The following is an 18,813-nucleotide window of genomic DNA, read 5'->3' on the forward strand; positions in this document are numbered from 1 at the left end:
AAAGTCCAGGTACACTACATCCACTGGATCTCCCTCATCCATCTTCAGAGTTACATTCTCAAAAAATTCCAAAAGATTAGTCAAGCATGATTTCCCCTTCATAATCCATGCTGACACTGACCTATCCTGTTACTGCTATCCAGATGTGTCATAATTTCATTCTTTATAATTGACTCCAGCATCTTTCCCACCACTGAGGTCAGACTAACTGGTCTATAATTTCCTGCTTTCTCTCTCGCTCCTTTCTTAAAAAGTGGTACAGCATTAGCCACCCTCCAATCCACAGGAACTGATTCTGAATCTATCGAACTCTGGAAAATAATCCATCAGGCCCCGGGGACTTATCAACCTTCAGACCTAACAGTCTCTCCAACACCAATTCCTGGCAAATGTAAATTCCCTTCACTTCAGGTCCTTCAGCCACTGTTACCTCTGGGAGATTGCTTGTGTCTTCCCCAGTGAACACAGATCTGAAGTACCAATTCAACTCTTCTACCATTTCTTTGTTCCCCATAATATATTCCCCTGTTTCTGTCTTCAAGGGCCCAATTTTAGTCTTAACCATTTTTTTCCCTTTCACATACCTAAAAAAAGCTTTTACTATCCTCCTTTATATTTTTGGCCAGTTTACCTTCGCACCTCATTTTTTCTCATTGTATTTCCTTCTTAATAATCCGCTGTTGCTCTTTAAAAGCTTCCCAGTCCTCTGTTTTCCCACTCATCTTTGCCATGTTATACTTTTTCTCTTTTGACTTTATATGTTTCGTAACTTCCCTCGTCAGCCACAGCCACCCATGCCTCCTCATAGGATCTTTCTTCCTTTTTGGAATGAACTGATCCTGCAACTTCTGCATTATACACAGAAATATCTGCCATTGTTCCTCCACTGTCATCCCTGCTAAGGTATTGCACCATTGAACTTTGGCCAGCTCCTCTCTCATAGCTCCATAGTTCCCTTTATTCAACTGAAATATTGTCACTACCGATTGTACCCTCTCCCTTTCAAATTGCAGATTGAAGCTTATTGTATTATGGTCACTACCTCCAAATGGCTCCTTCACTTCAAGGTCCCTGATCAATTCTGGTTCATTGCACAATACCAGATCCAGAATTGCCTTCTCCCTGGTTGGCTCCAGCACCCGCTGTTCTAAGAATCCATCTCAGAGGCACTCCACAAAGTCTCTTTCTTGAGGTCCAATACTATCCTGATTCTCCCAGTCTACCTGCATGTTGAAATCCCCCATAACAACTGTAGTAACATCTTTGTGACAGGCCAATTTCAGCTCCTTATTCAACTTACACCCTACATCCATACTATTGTTTGGGGGACTGCAGATAACTCCCAAGAGGGTCTTTCTACCCTTAGAATTTCTCAGCTCTATCCACACTGACTCTACATCCCCTGATTCTAGGTCCCCCTGCGCAAGGGACTGAATATCATCCCTTACCAACAGGGCCACCCCACCACCTCTGCCCGTCAGTCTGTCCTTACGATAGCACATTTAGCCTTGAATATTCATTTCCCAGGCCCTGTCCACTTGAAGGAGGAGAAAGTGAGGACTGCAGATGCTGGAGATCAGAGCTGAAAATGTGTTGCTGGAAAAGCGCAGCAGGTCAGGCAGCATCCAAGGAACAGGAGAATCGACGTTTCGGGCATAAGCCCTTCTTCAGGAATGAGGAAAGTGTGTCGAGCAGGCTAAGATAAAAGGTAGGGAGGAGGGAATTGGGGGAGGGGTGTTGGAAATGCTATAGGTGGAAAGAGGTCAAGGTGAGGGTGATAGGCCGGAGTGGGGTGGGGGCGGAGAGGTCAGGAAGAAGATTGCAGGTTAGGAAGGCGGTGCTGAGTTCGAGGGATTTGACTGAGACAAGGTGGGGGGAGGGGAAATGAGGAAACTGGAGAAATCTGAGTTCATCCTTTGTGGTTGGAGGGTTCCTAGGCGGAAGATGAGGCGCTCTTCCTCCAACCGTCGTGTTGCTATGGTCTGGCGATGGAGGAGTCCAAGGACCTGCATGTCCTTAGTGGAGTGGGAGGGGGAGTTGAAGTGTTGAGCCATGGGGTGGTTGGGTCCTGGTGTCCCAGAGGTGTTCTCTGAAACGTTCCGCAAGTAGGCGGCCTGTCTCCCCAATATAGAGGAGGCCACATCGGGTGCAGCGGATGCAATAAATGATGTGTGAACGATAAACGATATGATAAATGATACAGTCATCGATGTAGCGGAGGAAAAGATAGGGGGTGGTGCCAGTATAGCTGCAGAAGATGGACTGTTCCACATATCCTATGAAGAGGCAGGCATAGCTGGGGCCCATGCGGGTGCCCATGGCTACTCCTTTGGTTTGGAGGAAGTAGGAGGATTGGAAAGAGAAGTTGTTCAGGGTGAGGACCAGTTCAGTCAGTCGAAGGAGGTGCAGGTGAATTTGTGGCGGATATGGAAGTATCCCTTGGGGCCTTGGAGGGAAGTAAGGGGGGAGGTGTGGGCGCAAGTTTTGCATTTCTTGCGGTTGCAGGGGAAGGTGCCGGGAGTGGAGGTTGGGTTGGTGGGGGGGTGTGGACCTGACGAGGGAGTCACGGAGGGAGTGGTTTTTTCAGAACGCTGATAGGGGAGGGGAGGGAAATATATCCCTGGTGTTGAGGTCCATTTGGAGGTGACAGAAATGACGGTGGATGAGATGCTGGTGGGGTGGTAGGTAAGGACCAGTGGGGTTCTGTCCTGGTGGCGGTTGGAGGGGCGGGGCTCAAGGGTGGAGAAGCGGGAAGCGGAGGAGATGTGGTGGAGGGCATCGTCGACCACGTCTGGGGGGAAATTGCGGTCTTTGAAGAAGGGGGCCATCTGGGTTGTTCGGTATTGGAATTGGTTCACTTGGGAGCAGATGCGGCGGAGGCGAAGGAATTGGGAACATGGGATGGCATTTTTACAGGGGGCAGGTTGGGAGGAGGTGTAATCTAGGTAGCTGTGGGAGTCAGTCAGTTTATAGTAAATGTCCGTGTTGATTCGGTCGCCCGAGATAGAAATGGAAAGGTCTAGGAAGGGGACGGAGGAGTCTGAGACGGTCCAGGTGAATTTGAGGTTGGGGGGAAGGTGTTGGTAAAGTGGATGAACCTCCTCATGGGAGCACGAGGCAGCGCCGATACAGTCATCGATGTAGCGGAGGAAAAGATAGGGGGTGGTGCCAGTATAGCTGCAGAAGATGGACTGTTCCACATATCCTACGAAGAGGCAGGCATAGCTGGGGCCCATGCGGGTGCCCATGGCTCCTCCTTTGGTTTGGAGGAAGTAGGAGGATTGGAAAGAGAAAGTTGTTCAGGGTGAGGACCAGTTCAGTCAGTCGAAGGAGGGTGTCAGTGGAAGGGTACTGGTTGGTACGGCGGGAAAGGAAGAAGCGGAGGGCTTTGAGTCCTTCGTGATGGGGGATGGAGGTGTACAGGGACTGGATGTCCATGGTGAAGATAAGGCGTTGGGGACCGGGGAAGCGAAAATCATGGAGGAGGTGGAGGGCGTGGGTGGTGTCCCGAACGTAGGTGGGGAGTTCTTGGACTAAGGGGGACAGGACCGTGGCGAGGCATGCAGAGATGAGTTTGGTGGGGCAGGAGCAGGCTGAGACAATTGGTCGGCCGGGGCAGTCAGGTTTGTGGATTTTGGGCAGGAGGTAGAAACGGGCGGTGCGGGGTTGTGGGACTATGAGGTTGGAAGCGGTGGATGGAAGATCCCCTGAGGTGATGAGGTTCTGGATGGTCTAGGAGATGATGGTTTGGTGGTGGGAGGTGGGGTCATGGTCAAGGGGGCAGTAGGAGGAGGTGTCCGCGAGCTGGCGTTTAGCCTCAGCGGCGTAAAGATCGGTGCGCCAAACTACCACCGCGCCTCCTTTGTCTGCCGGTTTGATAGTGAGGTTGGGATTGGAACGGAGGGAGTGGAGGGCTGCACGTTCCGAGGGTGAGAGGTTGGAGTGGGTGAGAGGGGTGGAGAAGTTGAGGCGGTTAATGTCGCGGTGGCAGTTGGCTATGAAAAGATCGAGGGCGGGTAAGAGGCCAGCACAGGGTGTCCAGGTGGATGGGGTGTGTTGGAGGAGGGAGAAGGGTGGGCGAGAATCTTGGTTGAAGAAGTAGGCACGGAGGCGAAGGCAGCGGAAGCCACCTGTCTACTTGAAGCCACTATCAGTTATCCCCACAATATCGTAGCTGCCAATTTCCAAAAGAGCTTCAAGCTCATCCATCTTATTTCTAATGCTTCGTGCATTCATATATAGTATTTTTAATTTGTTACTGCCCTCACCCTTCCTATCAACCCCTACTTCATTCAACCTTACGGCACGATCCCTTTGTGAGTTTTCTGCTTCATTGACATCGTTGTCTTTCTTGACTTCCCTCGTTCTAACTTTCCCTTCAATTTCCTTCTTAAACTTCCAGTTTGTCCCCTCCCCCCGCTATTTAGTTTAAACACAGCTGTGACTGTTTTCCTTGAAGAAAAGGCAAAAAAGAGATTTGATAGAAGTTTTCATATCATTGTAGAGTCTGATGGAATAGATAGGGGAAACTGTTCCCGTTTTCAAAGGTTCGAGAACATGGGTGCACAGATTTAAAGCAAATTACAAAAGAAGCAAATGTGATGTGAGAAAGAAACTTTATATTTAAGTTCTGGTATACACTATCTGGAAATGTCTTGGAAGCAGGTTGAATTGAGGCATTGAAGAGGCCATTGAATGATTACTTGAATAGAACCAATGAGCTAGGTTTCAGGAAAAAAAAGCAAGACAATGACATGAAGTCATCGTGTCTATTAAGACAGCACATACATCAAATGAATGGCCTCATTGTGCAGCTTAACAATTCTGCGATTTTGTGCTGACATGATCTCCCAATCATGGGGAGGAGAGGGGAGTGATTCCCATTTATTCCTTGAATAATATCTTTAGAATCCAGGCAAGTTCTCATCCATACTTTTGGCTATTCTACCATGATGGAATTTATCAATCTGTCGGCTTTGATGATTACCTTCTTTCTTCTATTGGGGCAATCTTCAAGCTTACCTTTACATTTGCTTCATACTTTGTTGGGGGTTAATCATTTGTTCACTAGAGTATCAATTGTAACTTGATACTCAAAATCTTCAAAATATCCAACTGTCTAATGAAAATACCATGGTGGTATTTTATCAGAACTTCCTTGCTTATGATTGGAGGACATTATTCAATGTGTGTGCTGCCTTGAACTTTTAGTGCCACTTTCTTCACCTTATGGTTTACTGACATCAGCTGCACAACAGATAGCAGTTCCTCTGTGTCAGTGACATGGAAGGTACAGTTAGCATCTTTTCCTTTGTGTGTTTGACTGTTTGTGTCATTCCTACCTGCCGAACCTCAGAGTCACTACATGCCATCAGTGTGACATTCCTCAATTTCTGATAATCTTTCTTGTGTCACTGCTTTCTTTCAAATTTTAGGGAAAAATCATATAGTCTGAGCAGAATAAGTTTACTCCATGCTCCAGTTGTAAACTTCAGCTTCAGTTTGATTTATTTTCTCTGTTGCATTCAGCCATTTCACGCAGTTGTTTGGCTCATATACACATTGTGTTCTTAAATTCATTATCTTCACCTGGAGTATGAATACTTTGATGTCTTTTCTTTCTCCCTTTTCCCTAATAATCTATAACTAATAACTAATTTACCATCTTCTTTCCTTGTTCTAGACATTCCTTTTCTTCTGATGGGTTTTCCATAAGTTATGCCATTTGATCCATGCGCACAATAATTCCTTCTCTTTGTGAGTCCACATAGTCTTCCAAATCTCCAGCACTTCATTCTGTTTGTCAGGTGTGCACTATTATGCTTCTCTTTTACTGCTATTCTACCTTGTTCCCTTTCTCTTAATTTGTGAATGGTTATTTGTGCAGTCAGCATCATCATTTATCTACACGTAGCTCTTTGCTTCCAATTGGAGGTCAACATAGAGTCATAGAGTCAGGGAAATGTACAGCATGGATACAGACCCTTCAGTCCAACACACCCATGCTGCCCAGATATCCTAACCTAATCTAGTCACATTTTCCAGCATTTGGCCCATATCCCTCTGAGCTCTTCCTATTCAAATACCCATCCAGATGCCTTTTAAATGCTGCAATTGCCTCCACCACTTCCTCTGGCAGCATCATTCCATACACGCACCACATTCTACATGAAAACGTTGCCCCTTAGGTCCCTTTCATATCTTTCCCTTCTCACCATGAATCTATGCCCTCTAGTTCTGGAATCCACTACCCCAGGGAAAAGATCTTGTCTGTTTATCCTATCCATGTCCCTCATGATTTTATAAACCTTATAAATTTTATAAGGTCACTCCAGCCTATTCAGTGTCTCCTTATAACTCCAATCCTCCAGCCCTGGCAACATCTTTGTAAATCTTTTCTGAACCCTTTCAAGTTTCACAATATCCTTCCGATAGGAAGGAGAACAGAATTGCACACAATGTTCCAAAAGCAGCCTAACCAATGTCCTGTACAGCCGCAAAACATCCTCCTACTTCTATACTCAATGCAATGACCAGTAAAGGAAAGCTTACCAAATGCCTTCTTCACTATCCTATCTACCTGCGACTCGACTTTCAAGGAACTATGAACATACACTCCAAGGTCTCTTTGTTCAGCAACACTCCCCAGGACCTTACCATTAAAGTGTATAAGTCCTGCTCTGATTTGCTTTCCCAAAATGAATCATCTCACATTTATCTAAGTTAAACTTCATCTGCCACTCCTCAGTCCATTGGCCCATCTGATCAAGATCCCATTGTAATCTGAGGTAACCTTCTTTGCTGTCCAATATATCTCCAATTTTGGTGTCATTTGTAAACTTACTAACTATACCTCTTGTGCTCACATCCAAATCATTTATATAAATGATGAGAAGTTGTCGACATAGCACTGAACCTTGTGGCACGTCACTGGTCACAGGGCTCCAGTCTGAAAAGCAACCCTCCACCACCACCCTCTTTCTTCAACTTTCAAGCCAATTCTGTATCCAAATGGCTAGTTCTCCCTGTATTCCATGAGATCTAACCTTGCCAACTAATCTCCCATGCGGAACTTTGTCGAACGCCTTACTGAAGTCCATATAGATCACATCTATTGCTCTGCCCTCATCAATCCTCTTTGTTACTTCAAAAAACTCAATCAAGTTCATGAGGCATGATTTCCCACACACAAGGCCTTGTTGACTATCCCTAATCAGTCCTTGTCTTTCCAAATGCATGTAAATCCTGTCACTCAGCTTTCCCTCCATCAATGTGCCCACCACTGAAGTCAGGCACGCTGATCTAAAGTTACCTGGCTTTTCCCTACCACCTTTCTTAAATAGTGGCACCACATTAGCCAACCTCCAGTCTCCCGGCACCTCACCTGTGACTATCGATGATATAAATATCTCAGGAATTGGACCAGCAATCACCTCCCCAGCTTCACACAGAGCTCTAGGGGACACCTAATCACGTCCTGCATATTTATCCACTTTTATGCATTTCAAGACATCTAGCATTGCCTCCTCTGTAACATGGACATTTTTCAAGATGTCACCACCTATTTCCCCACATTCTATACCTTCCATGTCCTTCTCCACAGTAAACACTGATACAAAATATTCGTTTAGTATCTCTCCCATCTCCTCTGGCTCCACACATAGACCACCTTGCTGATCTTCAAGGGGTCATATTTGCTCCCTAGTTCCTCTTTTGTCCTTAATATATTTATAAAAACCCTTTGGATTCTCCTTAACCCTATTCACCAAAGCTAACTCATGTCCCCTTTTTGCCCTCCTGATTTCCCTCTTATGTATACTCCTACTGCCTCTAAACTCTTCTAAGGATTTAGTTGATCTATCTTGTCTTTACTTCTCATATGTTCCTTTTTCTTAACAAAAACCTCATTTTTTTTGTCATCCAGCTTTCCCTACACCTACCAGCATTTCATTTCACCTAATGGGAATATACTGTCTGTGGACTCTTGTTATCTCATTTATAAAGGCTTACTGTTTTCCAACCATCCCCTTACCTGTGAACATCTGCCCCCAATCAGGTTTTGAATGTTTTTGCCTAATACCGTAAAAATTAGCCTTCCTCCAATTTAGAACTTCAATTTTAGATCTGGTCTATCCTTTTCCATCACTATTTTAAATCTAATAGAATTATGGTCACTGGCCCTAAAGTGCTCCCCCACTGACACCTCAGTCACCTGCCCTGCCTTATTTCCCAAGAGTCGGTCAGGTTTTGCACCTTCTTTAGAAGGTACATCCAAGTACTGAATCAGAAAAATTTCTTGTACAAACTTGACAAGTAACTCCTTACAAATTTGTTTTTCAGTTTCTCGCTGACTATTAGGGGGTCTATAATACCGTCCCAATAAGGTGGTCATCCCTTTCTTATTTCTCAGTTCCACCCAAATAGCTTCCCTGGATGTATTCCCAGGAATATCCTCCCTAAATAAAGCTGTAATGCTATCCATTATCCAAAACGCCACTCCCCCTCCTCTCTTGCCTCCCTTTCTGTCCTTCCTGTAGCATTTGTATCCTAGAACATTAAGCTGCCAATCTTGTCCACCCCAGAGCCACATTTCTGTCATTGTTATGATATCCCAGTCCCATTTTCCTAGCCATGTCCTGAGTTCATCTTCCTTCTCCGTTAAGCCTCTTGCAATGAAATAAATGCCGTTTAATTTATCAGTCTAACATTGTTCTCTGCTTTGTTCCTTCCTGCCCTGACTGTTTGACTCACTCCCTTTCCGAACTGTACCAGTCTCAGATTGATCTCTTTCCTCATTATTTCCCTGCTCCCCCTCCCTCCCCACCACCACCACCTTACTAGTTTAAATCCTCCCAAGCAGCTCTAGCAAATTTTCCTGCATATTAGTCCCCTTCCAATTCAGGTACAATCCATCCTTCTTTTATAGGTCCCTTCTACCACAGAAGAGATTCCAATGATCCAAAAATATGAACTCTTCTCTCATACACCAGCTCTTCAGCCATGCATTAATCTGCTCTATCCTTCTATTCCTACCCTCACTAGTTCATAGCACCAGGAGTGATCCAGATATTACTATCCTCGAGGACCTCCTTTTTAAATTCCTGCCTAACTTTCTATATTTTCCCTTCAGAATCTCATCCTTTCCCCTTCCTATGTCATTGGTTCCAACGTGTACAATGACCTCCTGCTGGTCCCTTTCCCCCTTGAGAACATTCTGCAACCTCTCTGAGACATCCTTGATCCTGGAACCAGAGAGGCAACATACCATTCTGGATTTTTGCTGCTGGATGCAGAAACATCTGTCTGTGCCTCTGACTAGAGAGTCCCCTATTACAATCGATCGCTTGAAACTCGATGTACGTTAGAGCTTGTCTCAATACCAGAAACTTGGCTGTCCATGCTACATTCCCCGAGAGTCCATCACCCCCTACATTTTCCAAAACAGCACACTTGTTTGAAATGGGGATAGCCACAGAAGACTCCTGCACTACCTGCCTACCCCTCCTACCTTTCCAGGAGTTAACCCATCTACCTGACTGTATCTGCCAGCTTTTTTCCCTTCCTGTAACTGCCACCAATCACACCCCCCAGCTCTTGTAAATTCCCTATTATCTCTATCTGTTGCTCCAACCAATCCACGTGATCGAATCGGATCCGCAACCAAACAAACATACTGCAGATATAATCATCAGTAACATGGAAACTCTGCCTAAACTCCCACATCCAACAGGAAGAGTACATCACTTCATTAAAAACCATCTTTGCTCCTTCACAACATCTCTGCACACTGGCAGCACTAGCCAGAGGCACTGTTGTTGCTATAAGTAGATCACATATTCATCAATAAATATAGACATTCAATCACATCCAATATTTCATAAGGTCCAATCTGACTGGTCCTGGATGAGGAAAGGAGAGTAAAATTGGAAAGGCAAAATTATGGAGAGCTGCCTCTAGCACAAGGCCCAGCAAGCAGCATCTGTCCTTCTGCATGCATCCCTATCCTTAACCAGCCAACAATCCAGTATCAAACCTGTTAGGCTATATTGTAATGATAAGTGCCTTTAAGAGGGATCTGTTGTGCCCTGGTTCTCTTGAGGAATCATGTTGATAACTGGCACGAGATGTCTGCTCCATGGAAACAGAGTAAATAGCTTTGGTTTTTTTAAAAATTAGACAAAGCAAGCATGAGTGGGTGGAGTCAGGCTCACACAGACTCAGAGTTTTGGGTTTTGCCTTCAGTTGTTGAAGTTGGGTTTCGAAGTTGAAGCTGCTAGATACAGCATTCTCTCTCTGCTGTTGCAAAATCCTTGCATTCTCTCTCTGCTGCTGGATTCCTTCTGTCGGTGTTCTTTCTTCTGGACTGGAGCAAATAGAAAGTGAGAGATATCTGTATTGCTGAATTTGCCTTTGCCAACAGTTTGTTAATGGGATGCTGCTATATTGGAACAGTGGATGAGTAGTTGTTAAATAATGAGTTAAAGTTAATTCTTCTCATCCGTATTTTGACTGTAGTGTAAGGATAAAGTGTGTTTTGCTTAAAGCCTCATAGTTTGACCAATGAATCAGATCTGGAACACAGTGCCTTACACTTGCCATTAAATGAGATAAAAGTTAAGGTCTACGCTGTCTCCTTGAAAAATTTTGAGGGAGTTTGGTCTGGTTTATAATAATACATTAAGTGACAGCTTCTCCAAATGCCCATTAAATCAGAGGAGCAGTGGAATGAGATCCTTCTTGGGCATAAATTGTCCATGTAAAATGCATTCTCATACTTCAAAATGAAATTGATGTGCAAGTCATTAACTTTCATACACAAATGGCTTATCACAAGCATTTTTAATGTAGTGTTCCATTAATTTACTTTTGTTTCCCTAAGGAATAGTTAATACTTCTATTTTCTTCAGGTATTGGGGAAGAAATAAGATTTACATTTTTGCAATTGATATAACATAACAACACGCTGTATTTTTTAAAATGCAGTAGTTTAAAAAGCTATTGGAAACTGCTGTTACCCAATGAAAGTTTCTTTACTCTCTCCATAAATCATCTTTATATTTCATTTCCAGGTCACTTAACATGGTTCTCTCAGTTGAATGTAATCATCTTCCCATATTTCCAGGAAGATAAAGTGTGAATTTGAGGTCTGAGTGCTTTCCCTGAGGAGTATGCTAAAATAAGGCAGACCTAAAGGACAAGCAGCACAAAACACATCTCATATCAGTACTGAAGAGCCTAATGCAGCAAGGCAAAAAAATCACCTTTAATTTTCTGGTAGAGAGACTAACATAGTTTTACACCTCCAGAGAGAATTCAGCTGGATTATTTATAATTTATAAACGTGTTTTTATTTTTTAGTATGCTTTTTCATTTGCTTGAAGACATAGTAATTTTGAAGTGTAAATAATTGTATGTATATCACTAGTTTTCTATGAATTCCCAAAGTCTTCAATACCAATATCCAACAAATTTTAAGTAGCTTTACATGAATAGCTTTAGCAATAATTATATAAAAATGAAGAATTCATTTATCAGTGATAGTTTCTTGTATTTATTTGATGGTAGCTGTCGATCCATTTTAGTAATAGCTAAGTACATTTTTGTCTTAATATTACAACATTCTACAACAGACGTTCATGAACATAACCTGGTAACATACTCAATTATCCTCACTTTGCTTCAAATTGCCAAATTTGCCTAATTACAACAATATTTCTAGATACTCTGTTCGCCAAAATTGGGACTTTATACAAATAAATGTATGGAGAATTTTCATGAAAATGGAGTGCAGAATCTGAATTGTAAATAGATAAGGATGAAAATATACTCAAGTTTTATTCTCAAGCACTTTGATCTGAAGCATTACATTTGGTAGGGTAAAGAGGTGTAAAGCAAAGTTGGCATGAAGTATCATTTGGTAATCTAAATATTTCAATATTCTGTCAGATACATGTATCATTAAAAAACTGCATCTTCTCTTGTCCGAGTTTGTCAGCTCATAATAGCTATTGTCAGATAATACCTATCAGCGGATAAAAATGATTTGACCAGTAGAACTGAACTTATGCTAAGCATTTAATTTCCTTAGGCAAAATGTTATTGTCCCCCAGCTGCAGTTTTGCAGGCAGTTGTGGAGGGATGATGCAAAATTTCCAAGATGGCCTTTCTCCCATGCTCCTGCCCACTCCTGACCTTTCCACAATTTTACCTGGAGCACATGAAGTTTTGGACAACCCCCACCAAGCTCCAGTTGAGGCTGTTAACTGTTGACGGTCAATTATGCCACTGGCCTCAATTTTTGTGGTCGGGCAGGAGGAATTCAAGGATGTCAGAAATAATAATGCTCAACAAAACACAGCAGTAAACAATTGCTTTGCTTTGGAATAGTAGCTTGCCACTTCCCAATCAACACTTGTGTTTGTCTGGTTGTGTTCTGTTGACTGCCTATTAACCCTTTGAGAGACGAGGTCCTGTACATGAAGTTATTTTTGTGAACTGTGTTTGATCTGGGCAGTGTACATTTACCCTCCAATTGATTTAGGTGGTACATGCTCAGTTTCTGAGCAGTTTCTCAAGGGTCATGATCATGTCTTGATGGAATTATTTTTTTCATTACAGTTTTTTCTGTTACTTCATTAGATTTGATTACTTTCTACTGAACTAACAGGACACCTCGAGATAGTTTTGGTGTCTGCTTATTTGAGAGTGAGAATGCATGATGTGTGTTGTTGATGATTAATTGGTAAATTATTCACGATTACATTTGCGTTCAGCATCCCATATGTTTGATTGATATACGGATATCAATATTGCATGTCTTCCAGAATTCTCATTAAGTTAGGTGCATATTTTGTTTTAGAGAATGCCTTGCTTATGTGGAATTCAGTAATGGATGCTCAGTCAATGAGGTTCTGTCTGACTTATAGTGCGTGAAGCAGCTGAGCTCTATTACAGACAAGAACAACCTTTTCCTCCCCAATGTCCTTATTCTTGACCTCAGAAGACTCCTCCCATTCACCTCATATCTTTAGCATCATTGCCTGCTCTAATTGTGCAAGGCACAGGAGATCAGGAGCATTGCAGCACACTCTGTGTAGACTATTCTGGGGTGGACCCCACCAGACTGGTCCTACCAGGGGTACTGCATCTTCAGCAGCTCTATACTATCCTGCATCATGGCCCTGACGGAGGCACGGGTGACTGTGCTCTGCATCAGTCTGCAAGGGTATCATAAGCCACGATCACAGGGAATAGCCTTTTACCCCGGTAAATAACGTTGTAAAGCACCTCGACCTTCAAATGCACCAGTTACATGAGAGTATCTCCGATGTACGCCTCCTGTAAGCTGCCAGGTTAATGAGCACACACTTCCAGGAAGTGGTAATGGTGGTCAGAGATCACCTAAACATTAGTCGAATGCAACCTCTTTGTGGTGATGAGTTCCGTAGCGTTGTAATACAGCCGCCTCAGGGCCACGTGTGTCCAGTCAATACCATCCTGCAACTGGGGGAGGCCAGTTATGTTCTTGAATCTTATTGACCTCAACATGGGGAGCAAACTTATCTGAATGCAAAATCTGGAATTTCAAATCTAAGAACTGCCTGTGATCCCAGCCGTGGTAACTGCTATCGCTTGTGCATCTGGGCCCATAGAGCTTGGCCAGCCGACTGTGAAGGAGCAACTTCTGTCCAAGTGAGGTCAGAAGCCCTGTCCTCCAGACAATTAACTATCCTTGGAGTGTTGAGTAGCTGTAGGACTGTTGTGATCAATTTGGATGCATTTATTACTGATTCTCCGACTTCCAATTCTTAACAAGTGATGGTAAACTGCCCATCACATACAAATGTATAGAAACAATATTTCATTGCATAAATCAGGAGGTGTAGAACTGAACAGCTTTAATCATTTCTTCTGCACTGTGCAATTTCTGCATTTTTAAATTGTACATTTCCCTGTTAATTGCTCAATTTCACCATGGCAAGTGTGTAAGTATCACTACATCTCCGTTTTTTTTATTGCAGGGAAACCTGCCATGTTGCTATGGGTGATCTTCTGTAACCATTGGTAACAAAGCCACATGACTTCATTCCAGAGCGGTTCTCTTGGTGTTATTATGTTTGTTCATTAATTTTTGATTGCAAATTTGGACTGAGATATACAGATAGATTAATGTCATCTAAAGTTCAAAACACCAGCATTGTTAAAAGAAAGAAAACTCTCTCAGTTCACTGATCTTCCCTGGTGTTATCACTGAATATTCAGCTGTGCACTTTTAAAAATCGATTTCACAAGTTGTAGCTTCACTGCTTATCACAGCTTCCTCAGCGTATCTGTGCCCAGACTTATTTTAGACAATTTTTTTTTCCTCATCTTTCCCTGCTTCTGGATGTGTTATTTCATGCTGGCAACAACGAAATAGGTCACGTTCTCACATCTATGCTGTTCAGAGACTGCATCTGAATTCATTGAAAATGACACAAATGCAGGTTGTTTAGGACTAGAAAAAATACACTGTCCCAACTCTCTAGTGGTTTATTTTGCACCATGCATGAATCTTATAGTCTGATTTTGTGTGTACCATCATGGTTTAATTTATTAAGCTTGCAAAAATTTTTGCTCAATTAGATGGAATGATAAGGGAATTGAGTGAAAGTGAGTTTTTTTTAAATCCATCACTCATATAATGGTCCTGATTTTTAGACACTGCTGGTTCTGGGAATAGAAATTGAGCAAGCTGTAAAGATAATCTGTGATCACATTCCCTTTCTCCATCCAATGCCTTGGGACAGTTTTGCAAAGGCAAGAAAAGATAGCAGGGAAGGTGAGGGTACAGAAACTTCCACTTTCAAGCAGTTGGTAGCCAATTAAGCTCCACAAAGGCCACGTAGGTTCAAGTAAAGCAGGCTTACCAGGATTTTCCACAAAGCCTCTGCATTTCTGTCAGCTGAAGGGAAGGAAAACTTAATTGCCTGGGTGTGGTCTGCTGGTAGCAAACCAGGATATCAGAGCTCTAAGAGGATCTAGATGCACCCTATGCTGCTTGGGTGTTTTCACCCAGACTACCATCCTTAATTGGACAGCAAGTTTGTCCTCTGGCCAATTCTTGTCTGTTCTAGTGAAGATCATGAGAAAGTGACCATTTCTCACATAGTGCATGTCATTGACCCATATCTGAGCCTGAAAATCTCTGAAAATTCACAGGGAACATTAACAAAGGGTAGAAACTGTTCTGTATGATAACTTAAACCAGTTATTTGCTTGTTACTTCCATCTGATACATTTAAACAGCTTTAAAAGCTGCAACATCAAGTCACTCATCCAACTGCATCATTTGCCTCAGAAATTCCTCAGGGATCTGCTCTGGGACCTGTGCTGTTTGTGATTTGTAAAAATGACTTGGATGAGGAAGCAGAAGGGTGGGTTGTTAAGTTTGCCGTTGACGCGAAGGTTGATGGAGTTGAGGATAGTGTGGAGGGCGGTTGTAGGTTGCAACGGGACATTGACAGAATGTAGAGCTGGGCTGAGAAGTGGCAGATGGAGTTCAACCTGGATAAGTGTGAAGTCATTCATTTTGGAAGATCAAATTTGAATGCAGATTCTCGGGTTAAAGGCAAGATTTTTAGCAGGGTGGAGGAACAGAGGGATCTGGGGATCCATGCCCATAGATCCCACAAAATTGCCACCTACATTGACAGGAGAAAATGAGGTCTGCAGATGCTGGAGATCAGAGCTGAAAATGTGTTGCTGGAAAAGCGCAGCAGGTCAGGCAGCATCCAGGGAACAGGAGAAGAAGGGCTTATGCCCGAAACGTCGATTCTCCTGTTCCCTGGATGCTGCCTGACCTGCTGCGCTTTTCCAGCAACACATTTTCACTTACATTGACAGGGTTGTTAAGAACACATACGGTGTGTTGGCTTTCATTAGCAGGGGGATTGAGTTTAAGAGCTGCAAGGTTGTGCTACAGCTCTATAAAGCCATGGTTGGACCGCACTTGGAATATTGTGTTCACCTCATTATAGAAGGGATGTTGAAGCTTTAGAGAGGGTGCAGAGGAGATTTACCAGGATGCTGCCTGAACTGGAGGGCAGATCTTTATGAAAAAAGATTGAGGGAGCTAGGGCTTTTCTCATTGGAATGAAGAAGGAGGAGAGGTGACGAGATAGAGGTGTACAAGATGATGAGAGGCATAGATAGAGTGGATAGCCACAGACATTTTCTCAGGGTGGAAATGGATATCATGATGGGACATAATTTTAAGGTGATTGAAGGAAGGTTTAGGGGAGATGTCAGAGGTGTGTTCTTTACTCAGAGAATGATGGATGAATGGAATGCAATGCCAGCAGCAATAGGAGAGTCAGTCCATTAGAGACATTTAAACAACACTTGGGTAGGCACATGGTAAATGAAGGATATGTAGATTAGTCTGATCTTAGAGTAGGATAAAAGGTCAGCACAACATCAAGGGTCTATGTTCTATATTCTATAAATTGCTGCTAACTAATTGTGCTAAATATCCAATAAAGTAGTTTTTTGGCATTAGTTGGCTTTTATGTCATAATTCTTATTATTTATTGTTATCTTTATTATTGCTAAAACTCAATTCAGCCTTCATAGATGGACATAGCCAATCCTAAACTGTGATACGTTACTGACTTGACAGAAAATGTATAAAAGCATAGATTCCCCTATGCTAGTCTTTTTTAACAGTTTATTCCAAGTTAATCATAGCACAGAGTGGCCTGGAGTTGTGTCACACTTATTTGACAGGTTTATTATGTTAGAATTTTTTTCTAAATTGGCAAAAGATTGTAGATTTTAAGTACAAATCTCATCCAGAAGCTGACCCTGTCAACAAAACTGACCATGGCCCAGAGTGAATTAATCACGATTGTGAGTTTTTGCTAATTGCACTTTCCTGTCAGCCTTTGATATCACTCTTAATTTTTTTTTATCAATACACTCTAAAATTGCTATTCAATTGCACTGGATACAGGGAAGATGTCACATTCTGAGATTGTGCAAAACAGTTTCAATGGGATCTTAAGCAAAGGATCCCACTCCTTAAAACCAGATCACTGATTAGGAAAAAGCTAAAATTCTTGGCCAATAATCTTTGATGTTCTCCCTTAGAGTCAATTCTCATGGAAAAACATAGGGCTCCTGCAAGACATTCCTGATGCTGTGATAGGCACCTCCTTGCAATGCAGTCCACAGATCCCCTATCAACCGCTGATTTTGAAACAGAGGTTCAGTGCCACTGTCTATGACATGGTTAGTAACTAGCAGAGCTGGAACTCCCCCTCTGTAAAAGCACCTAAGTCAGCAAGCAGAGTTGCAGCAGGCCATTAATGCCCTTTTATTTGCATGGAGTACACAAAACTGAAAAGAGTTCCAACTCGATCACCTAGCGATGGTAAATCCTCTCCGTCTCTATTTGACAGACACCCATTGTGCCCTTGCTTACTTCCTGCTAAGCTGCCAACCTGATAATATCAAAGGCCTCCTCCTCTTGGGCTGTCAGTGTAGCAAGATGCACCATTCCACTACCAGACTGACCCAGACGATATAAATTGTATTTTTGCTTTTTCCAGAAAGGACAAGAGCTATAGCGTTAAGATTGGGATGCTCTCCTTCATCACTTTCTGGTTGATTCATATGTGATGTCTCAAGAGTCATTTGCTTTAAGTGCTTGCATTAGGTTTGGGACATGCATGGTTCAGGACAGAACCTTGCCAAACATATCCTCACTATTCTTGAATACTGTCAGGATGCTCTGCTCATAGGTTGGCTGGTGAATCCAAAACCGGAAACCTGTCATAGAATCCCTACAATGTAGAAGCAGGCCAATGGCCCAACAAGTCCACACCCGACCCTCCAAACAGCATCCCACCCTGACTCACCCCCATACCCTATGATCCTGCATTTCCCATGGCCAATCCACCTAATCTGCAGATCTTTGGACTGCGGAAGGAAACTGGAGTACCCAGAAGAAACCCATGCAGACACGGTGAGAATGTGCAAACTCCACACAGACGGTTGCCTGAGGATGGAATCGAATCCCAATCCCTCATGCAGTGAGGCAGGAGTGCTAATCACCAGGCTACTGTGCCCCCCTCCCATCCGAGTCTTGCATTGTACTTATCTTTTTCGACCTCAGAAGGTTACTGAAGTCCTTCATGCACTACTGACAACATCATGGCTGCTCACCTCCTGAGCCAACTTCATCTATGCCTGCTTCATCTGCGTAGATGGCCTCCTTCTGCCACCCTCTGGAAACAACTCCTCCAAGTTGTCACTGCTTCTAACGAAACAGGGATTGACAAATCTTGTGGCCATCGTTCAATAAGTGCTGGGGAAACTGTTTCAATGTTCTCTCCTTTGGTCAATCTCAAAGAATTTCATGTACACATTAAGAATTGCTGGATTTCCTTCAAATCAGGCCTGCAATATCCAACTCCTTACCATATCCAGTACCATTAATTAGGCAGAAAAATGTAATTGGCTACTGATTGGCCAACATTTTTAAAAATTGCATCAGAGAGACATTTTCAAAATGAAGTAGGGCGAGAATCGTGAAATGGCTCCATGTTGGGATCTTATACTGGGAATGAAAATCTAGCTGGTTCTTTTTTTGCAGAACGTTTGTCAGGATGGAAGGAGCTCAAGAGGCTGAATTTCACCCCCTGTATTGTTTATCCTTTTAATGGGTTACTTTAGCTCACAGTGTGACATCCATACTCCTCAGGAGAGAGAGAAAAGCTTGCAGTTATGTAGTACTTTTCATGATGTCAGAATATTTCAGTGCATTTTTAC

The 18,813-nt window shown here is 43.0% G+C and overlaps 1 protein-coding gene across 11 annotated transcripts in view; it reads left to right on the top strand.

Annotated features, from left to right (window-relative positions):
- The window catches only part of tenm4 (teneurin transmembrane protein 4), a 2,250,110-nt gene that overhangs the window by 728,092 nt on the left and 1,503,205 nt on the right, over positions 1-18,813 (top strand). Inside the window, exon 1 of one of the 11 annotated variants that reach the window (XM_087988074.1) lies at positions 10,347-10,379. The exons of the other annotated variants lie outside the window; for them this stretch is intronic. The gene's annotated coding sequence lies outside the window, so the exon portion shown is untranslated. Of the gene's footprint in view, positions 1-10,346; positions 10,380-18,813 lie in introns of those variants that run through there. 11 annotated transcript variants of the gene reach the window in all.

Source organism: Chiloscyllium plagiosum, unplaced genomic scaffold (genome assembly GCF_037043375.1).
Source record: "Chiloscyllium plagiosum isolate Xiang-an unplaced genomic scaffold, Cpla_swu_hap1 HiC_scaffold_6, whole genome shotgun sequence".
Taxonomy (NCBI): Eukaryota; Metazoa; Chordata; class Chondrichthyes; order Orectolobiformes; family Hemiscylliidae; genus Chiloscyllium; species Chiloscyllium plagiosum.